We start from the raw sequence: 7212 nt of genomic DNA, 5'->3' as shown, positions 1-7212 counted from the left end.
GCATAGATTTTGTTTTATTTAATGAAGCTTATAGGGAATATGGCACCAAAAGGGAGTTGGGGAGCGTTTGGGGAACATCTGTAACGGTCCCCGTTACAATTAGCACTAGTTATTATTATTATTATTCTTTTTTTCTTATTTGTTCTCCGGTACTTTTTTCCGGAAGTGTTCTCAGAAACTGTTCACCCAACTGACCTAAAACCTTTTTAGGGTTAATTGGTGTGTAGTGTAGGTGTGCGGAACGAAGGTCATTTTGCGCGCATACGCGTGCACGTGCGTGCGCGTGATATGAGTGAAATGAATGATATACTTAATATAGCTATAACTTTTACATTTTTTAATGAATTGACTTGAAACTCATTATATATTGATATATTAATAGTGTAGATAATGTGACACTGTCAAATTAGCACGAACTCATTCGCATGCACGTGCGCTTCACTCTGATTGGCTGAAACAAAAATCTCAATATCTTTTCTGTTTTTTGACGAAATGCTTTGAAATTTAAAACATAGGCATACTTTAGGATGTCCTACAAAATGATATATAACAATTGTCATGAAAGCACGCGCATGCACGTGCGCTGCAATCTGATTGGCTAAAACTTTAAATAGCGATAACTCCCTTGTTTTTAAACCAAACAGGATGGGATTCAGAACATAGATAGATATTATGGACTCCTACAAAAGGGTATGGTCATCATGCACATGCATGCACGTGCATGAATGTGTGCTTTGCTCTGATTGGCTGAAACAAAATTTTCAATATCTTTATTGTTTTTTGAAGAAATGCTTTGAAATTTAAATCATAGGCATGCTTTAGGATGTCCTACAATATGATATATAATAATTTTCATGAAATCACGCGCATGCACGTCCGCTGCAATTTGATTGGCTGAAACTTTAAATGGCTATAATTCCCTTATTTTTCAACCAAAAAGGATGGGATTCAGAACATAGATAGACATTATGGGCTCCTACAATAGTGTATAATCATGATGCACATGCATGCACGTGCGTGCACGTGAAATGAGTAAAATTACAAATACACTGGATTAAACATATTTTTAAATACGTATGGAATAAATGTTGTAATATTTAGTATATTAAAATATACGAATAGTTTAGACAAGATGATATGGTCATTACGCACATGCATTCAAATGCGCATGCGTGCAATGCTGAAATTTGAATAAACTTGATATACTTCTGGGTAAATAATGTTAAAGTCTAAAATGCATCGTGTTTGTCTTATTTAATTGTCACCGGGTTCACAGGTGCGTGAAAGTCAGTCAATATATCGGGTCTCAATAGCTCAGTTGGTTAGAGCGCTGGCACGGTACGCCAGAGGCCCTGGGTTCGAGTCCCGGTTGAGACTTGACTTTTCACCACCTGTGACATTTGGCGCCCAACGTACAAAACCCACTATTTCCTTGGAACATGCCTCACAGCATTTCCTTAACTCGTAGAATTCGAGGACGAATTTCTACAAAGAGGGGGAATATGTCACCGGGTTCACAGGTGCGTGAAAGTCAGTCAATATATCGGGTCTCAATAGCTCAGTTGGTTAGAGCGCTGGCACGGTACGCCAGAGGCCCTGGGTTCGAGTCCCGGTTGAGACTTGACTTTTCACCACCTGTGACACAATGAAGCGTACAGAGAATATGCCACAAAAGGGAGCTGGGGAGCGTTTGGGGAACATCTGTAACGGTTCCCGTTACAATTAGCCCTAGTTTTGGATAAAATAATGCGAGAAAAATAATCATTCATTACATACTCGTGTGGGAATAGTGAAATTCCACCTCGGGGCCAAGATTCACTGTCTAGGACTCGGCAAAGCCTCGTCCTAAACTGTGAATCTTGTCCCCTCGGTGGAATTTCACTATCCCACACTCGTAGTAATGAATGATTCTATTATTCTTCTAAATTTTTTTTACATGTTTAACGTCCCTTGAGAGAATTTATCTCTTATGAGACATTGCCATTACCATTGAAGTTACTGTCGCGAAGGGATGCTCCGCTTAGCGGTGCCCTTGTTCAGGGTAAGATACAGCACTTACGTAGATGACTATTGCAAGGAAAAATGAAGAGAATATGAGGTATAGACGAGATAAACCTAAAAATTCAAACAAAGTGTTGATATTTTACTAGCATAGTTTTTAACGAAAAATCAATCCACAAGAAAGACTGACAAACATGACTACATATGTAAACCGAACAAAGGAACGGGTACATACGAGGGCCGTTCAAAAATTACGCGGACTGTGCTATTATTTACTCTTACAGTGGTCATATAGTTATGAAATTTAATAGAAATATGTATATTTAAGATTCCAAATAAATTTTGGGCAAAATATCTATATTTTAAAAAAAAATCCTCTAAAATTATCGGTATGTTGATATCGCTGATGGAGAGGTGCGGAGCACGACAAAAAATTTGAAGGACGCGGAATCCAAAATTAAACTCATCTATTTTCTATAATTCGCGATATTTTTGGACAAATTTCTCAAATGTATCTTTAAATTGTTCTATTATTATTTATTTAGATTTTCTGGCGTGATATTTGAAGTACTTACAGAAATATAGTGATTTTTCTCTGATGCGATTACCGTGAAAACGACTGTGAAAATGACTTCTCCTGAATTGACGGCGCACCACATTTTGTTAAATTATCTGTAATCCTCGAGATATCGCCAACATAGAAAAAAAATATGCATAATAAAACATGTAGTAAACTAGGGTATTCGTGACATGCGTCCACAAATAGCAAATTGAAATGATAGACCGTAAGACCTCTGTAAAGAGGCTATACAGGAGGACGGGAAGAAGATTATCGACTAAAACTTTATCCGGACTGTAATGAACGTGAATGAGAGTCACTAATATCGCACTATATCTGATATATTCCTGCAGTTTTTGGTTTTAAAACAAAAAAAATAGTCTTTACTTGTTTAAAAGTTTTAAGCTTGACAAGAAATGTTGTTTGTATGTTTAGTAGAAGGTAACTCAAACCGTACAGGTACTCTTGGGAAAATGTTGAGCAAATGAAAACTTAATCACATATTTTTTTTATAATGCCTGTGACGTCGAAGATTTTGCTGCTCCGTGACTTAATAATATATCCTAAAAATCACTCAAAATTAATACCAATGGACAACATTTTGATATGAAATTTTAAAGACCATATAAGTAAAGATTGTTTTATATTATGTGTGTCATTTTGCCGCATTATGTCGTCAAATATTTTTTTCTGTGCAACAAGTCCGCGTAATTTTTGAACGGCTCTGGTATAAAATGTTCATTTCAGGGAATCTATGTTTCTAAATGACTACATACTTAGTTTTCTGTAAGCTTTGTTGTCGATGATGTAAATGTCCCAGTGTGGATGTAGACCTATACAGGATCTCACGATGTCAGGTCTCGCCTCTCTCCGGTGTCTCCAGAGCCACGTCACGTGATCTAAACTGTCCTGTGATCTTCCTCTATGATGTACAGTCTCCCTTACTCTTACGAGTTCCATTAGAAATTCTTTTCTTTTATCTTCACTCTCCTTCAGTATTTGGTTTGAAACATTCACTGTAGAATAAGACCAATACTATCACAGTGTTATATTTGTTATTTCAACTGAAATAAAGTTTTAAAAAGAATGCCGCCTGACATGTGTAACATATCTCCGTCTGTGCTTTATGCCCCGTTTACATATTTCTAGTGTGTGTAGATTTTTAGGATATCAATTACTGTTCATTACCTTCATTTTTTTCATTTCATGTTTTATTAATTACAATGCATATATACCGGTAGTTTAACATGTACAACTTTCTAAACTATGTATCATCAGTCACTATTTACAAGCCTCAAGATGGAAATAAATTGTCACCAGCTGAGGAATTATTCGTGTAAAAAAGAGTTATATTATACTTTCCATATCTAATCTATAAAGATTATATAAAAATGTTCAGTATTGAATCAAATTTGAAGCATTTCTGAAATTTTTGAATAATTCCATGTTTTCCTTTTATGTCTTTTTGATAAAAATGTGCATTAATAAGAACTGTTTGTCAAAAAAAAATCTGAATAAGTAGCTTACAATTGTAAAACTTTTAAAGAAACTTAAATACAAATGTACGCGTGAAGCCATTTTCTATGTATTATAAAATGCTTAATTTATGTAAACCCATTGACATTAGTTTCATGCTTAATTTAATCACTCACATATATTGTGTATCCTATCAGATATACTTGTTTTCTCCATGGTGAAGTGGGTCAAAATGTTCATCTGTAGACGGCGTATCAATAAGTAATTACAGCCAGGACTATAGAAACACTTCTCTCCAGGTTTGATATGGTATCCCCATGATCTAGATACAGACTGGCAGTGTCATAGCTACTGTAATGGAATGGGTATATTACGGTTAATGATGCTATCCTATACATTGTCTCATCCTTTGTGTCCTCCGTTATCCTGTCCTGATCTTCCCAAAGGTAATCACATGACTTCAGTCTGTCCAGAGTCAGCTGTGCTACCTCACGTTTAACATGATCCCTAATAATACGGTACATGTTCTTTCGTATCTCATTAAGCAAGTCCAGCCACTCTGTGTCAGTGAAGTCAGGAGGACCGGAGTCGGAACACAGAAAACAGAATAACACGGACACCTCGTCATAAGTCAGTGTGGAAAAAAGCTATTAAAAATAAAAACACGAAAAAACAATGTCTTTAAATTTGCTAAAATCGGTTTCATCATGATTTTGTTTATCTTCAAGTGTACTAGATACAATGTACATTCATTTATACGATTACAGCTTATCAGCTATGAACACTCAATTGAAATAATTTTTAACCATTGGATTTATCCAGAGAAAGTGTATTTATTTGATTTTTTTTAATTTAGTTTTATTATGGTGGTGTGATGCATAGGAAGAAATTGACTAATTAAACAATTCTCCATCGAGTCTATTGTCAACGTTGTTTTTTAAGGCCTTTAACATTCAAACCGATTAAGAAAACATGATGATACTTTCCTCATGGAGGCTATGGCGTGAGCGTTTCGTTGGACCGTCTTTCAGCTGACTGACGAAAGAGGTTATCTCTTGTTGTACATTTTTTCGGAGCTTTTCGTGCGGGTTGTCTCGGAAATGAGGAAACTACAAATATCAAGGCAATTTTTCGGACGGTGCTTTTATGACCACAGACATGATAACCTGACCCAACTTGTTTAAGCCAGACCATGCTTTGGGTTTGGTATTCAGTGTAGCATGCTCATCCAGTCTACTTCCCCAGAAATCGTCATAGGTCGCTTCGACAATGACCCATTTTGATCCACACTTTGTAATTTTCTCACGAAACGGATCAACTTGGCTGAATTTAGCATCAATGATATTTGTCATGACCTCTGACTTTTCAGTTTCCCAGGCGGAATTTGTTGCTACGGTGTCGACGATACGCTTTGCTTCAAGGGCTGTAGTCGCTGTTCTTACTCTTTCTGCGGCATTAACGTCACCACTGCATGATGCTTTTGTTAACTGAAAAGCATGTTCGGCGGATCTATGGGTCTCACCGAAGACTTTAATATCTGTGGTGTAGAAATTCGATAATATCTTTAGGAGAGGTCACGTGTCGAGCTTGCGAGACTATGTGTTTTATGTGGGCTCTGTGTTTTGACCAAACTATTCTATTAAACTTGAGATTTTACTCGGGTTTATTGCACTAGCCAGTGCTTTTGTGTTCATTGTATATAATTATATTCCCCAAACCAAGGGGAACATATTGTTTTTACTCTGTTTCTTATTAAGGTCTTCTGTTTCGGACAAGACCTTATAGTGATTCTACTGTTTCTTTTTATTATTAATTTTTCCCCTTTTCTTGTAAATCGGATTTCTCAGAGATGGCTGGACGGATTTTCCTGAAATTTTCAAGGATGATAGAGAATAAAAATAGGCTCAGGCGTTCTTTTTTTCATTTTTTCAAAATTCACTTCCGGTCGTCAGTTATGTTTGATTTCCGCTTTTTTCAAAAAGATTTTATCCGAGTCATATCTCAAAAACGGTAAAAGATTAAGACACCAAACTTATACAAGTGGTAGATCTTGATGCGTAGGCGAGCCCATTTGGGTTAAGATTGTCCGCCGTCAGTTCCGGTCGTCACAGGAAGTGATCAAAGAAATCGAAAATTTCAACTTTTCTTTATTGAAACTTTTTTTGCATCACTTAACAGCATCTTATTTGTTGTTTTGAAATATGTCAGTCCCACCGGAAACAAAAACGACAACTTCCGGTTATAAGAGAAAACTACATAATTTTAGTATTTTTCTTTCCCATAAATGTTTTTTATACATAAAGTATTTGTAGTGATTTTTATATATGTTATATAGACTGCTAATGTCTACAGTAACCTTAAAAATCTTTGTAAAATTCACTTCCGGTCGCGTGATTTTCTGTCCTCAATACGAGAACTTATCACAAAGAGATCTCGGAAACGGTAAGAGATGGAGACGCCAAACTTGTATGGGTAATAGATCTTGATAAGTAAGGAAACTCATATTGGTTAAGATCGTTCGCCGTCACTTCCGGTCGTCACAGGAAGTGATCAAAGAAATCAGAAATTTCAACTTTTTCCGCATCACGTTATTGCATCTTATTTGTTGTTCTGATATTGGTTATGGTAACACATCAAGACCCTAAACGTATATGAATAATAAACCTTGAAGAGTGAACAACAGATATAGGGATAAATGTCTCCGCCTTCACTTCCGGTCGTTCACAGGATGTGATTTGAAAATTCGAAAATTCCAACTTTTTTCTTTCCATTTGTTTTTTCATTACATTTTCGCATCTAATTAGTAGTTTTGAAATATGTCAGCTCCATCAAAAAATAAAAAAAAACATAAAAATAAAAACAACAACTGTAAATTATCAGAAATTAAACGACACCAAGATAAAAGGTCAAGGTCATTGGAAAAATATTTTAATTGCTTATATACCACATGACCTTGACCTTTGAGTTTGATGTTTGACCTTGATCTTTGACCCTTACCCAAGAGTTAAATTTCTTTAATAAAATTTAGCTTGATACAGCTTCAAGTGTTAAAATCGAGTTTAAAAGGTTTTTGGATGACCTTGACCTTTGAACCAATTTACACAAAGGTCACAATCAAGCTTGAGTCCGTGGAGGTGTTTACATTTCTCCCCTTTAACAAATGCTTAATATACCCT

General features: G+C 35.9%; 2 non-coding genes across 2 annotated transcripts; both read left to right on the top strand.

The window, feature by feature from the left end:
• Positions 1–1303: 1303 nt before the first annotated feature.
• Positions 1304–1377, top strand: Trnat-ggu (transfer RNA threonine (anticodon GGU)). The gene has a single exon. It is a non-coding gene; the product is annotated as a tRNA-Thr (tRNA).
• A 170-nt stretch (positions 1378–1547) lies between these two features.
• Positions 1548–1621, top strand: Trnat-ggu (transfer RNA threonine (anticodon GGU)). Its single transcript has one exon. It is a non-coding gene; the product is annotated as a tRNA-Thr (tRNA).
• Positions 1622–7212: the final 5591 nt, after the last annotated feature.

This window comes from Saccostrea cucullata, unplaced genomic scaffold (genome assembly GCF_032062105.1).
Source record: "Saccostrea cucullata isolate Sc308-1 unplaced genomic scaffold, CSIRO_AGI_Scuc_v1 ctg21031, whole genome shotgun sequence".
NCBI lineage: Eukaryota > Metazoa > Mollusca > Bivalvia > Ostreida > Ostreidae > Saccostrea > Saccostrea cuccullata.
The sequence above is the reverse complement of the archived record's forward strand: the minus strand, read 5'-3'. Positions and strand labels throughout refer to the sequence as shown.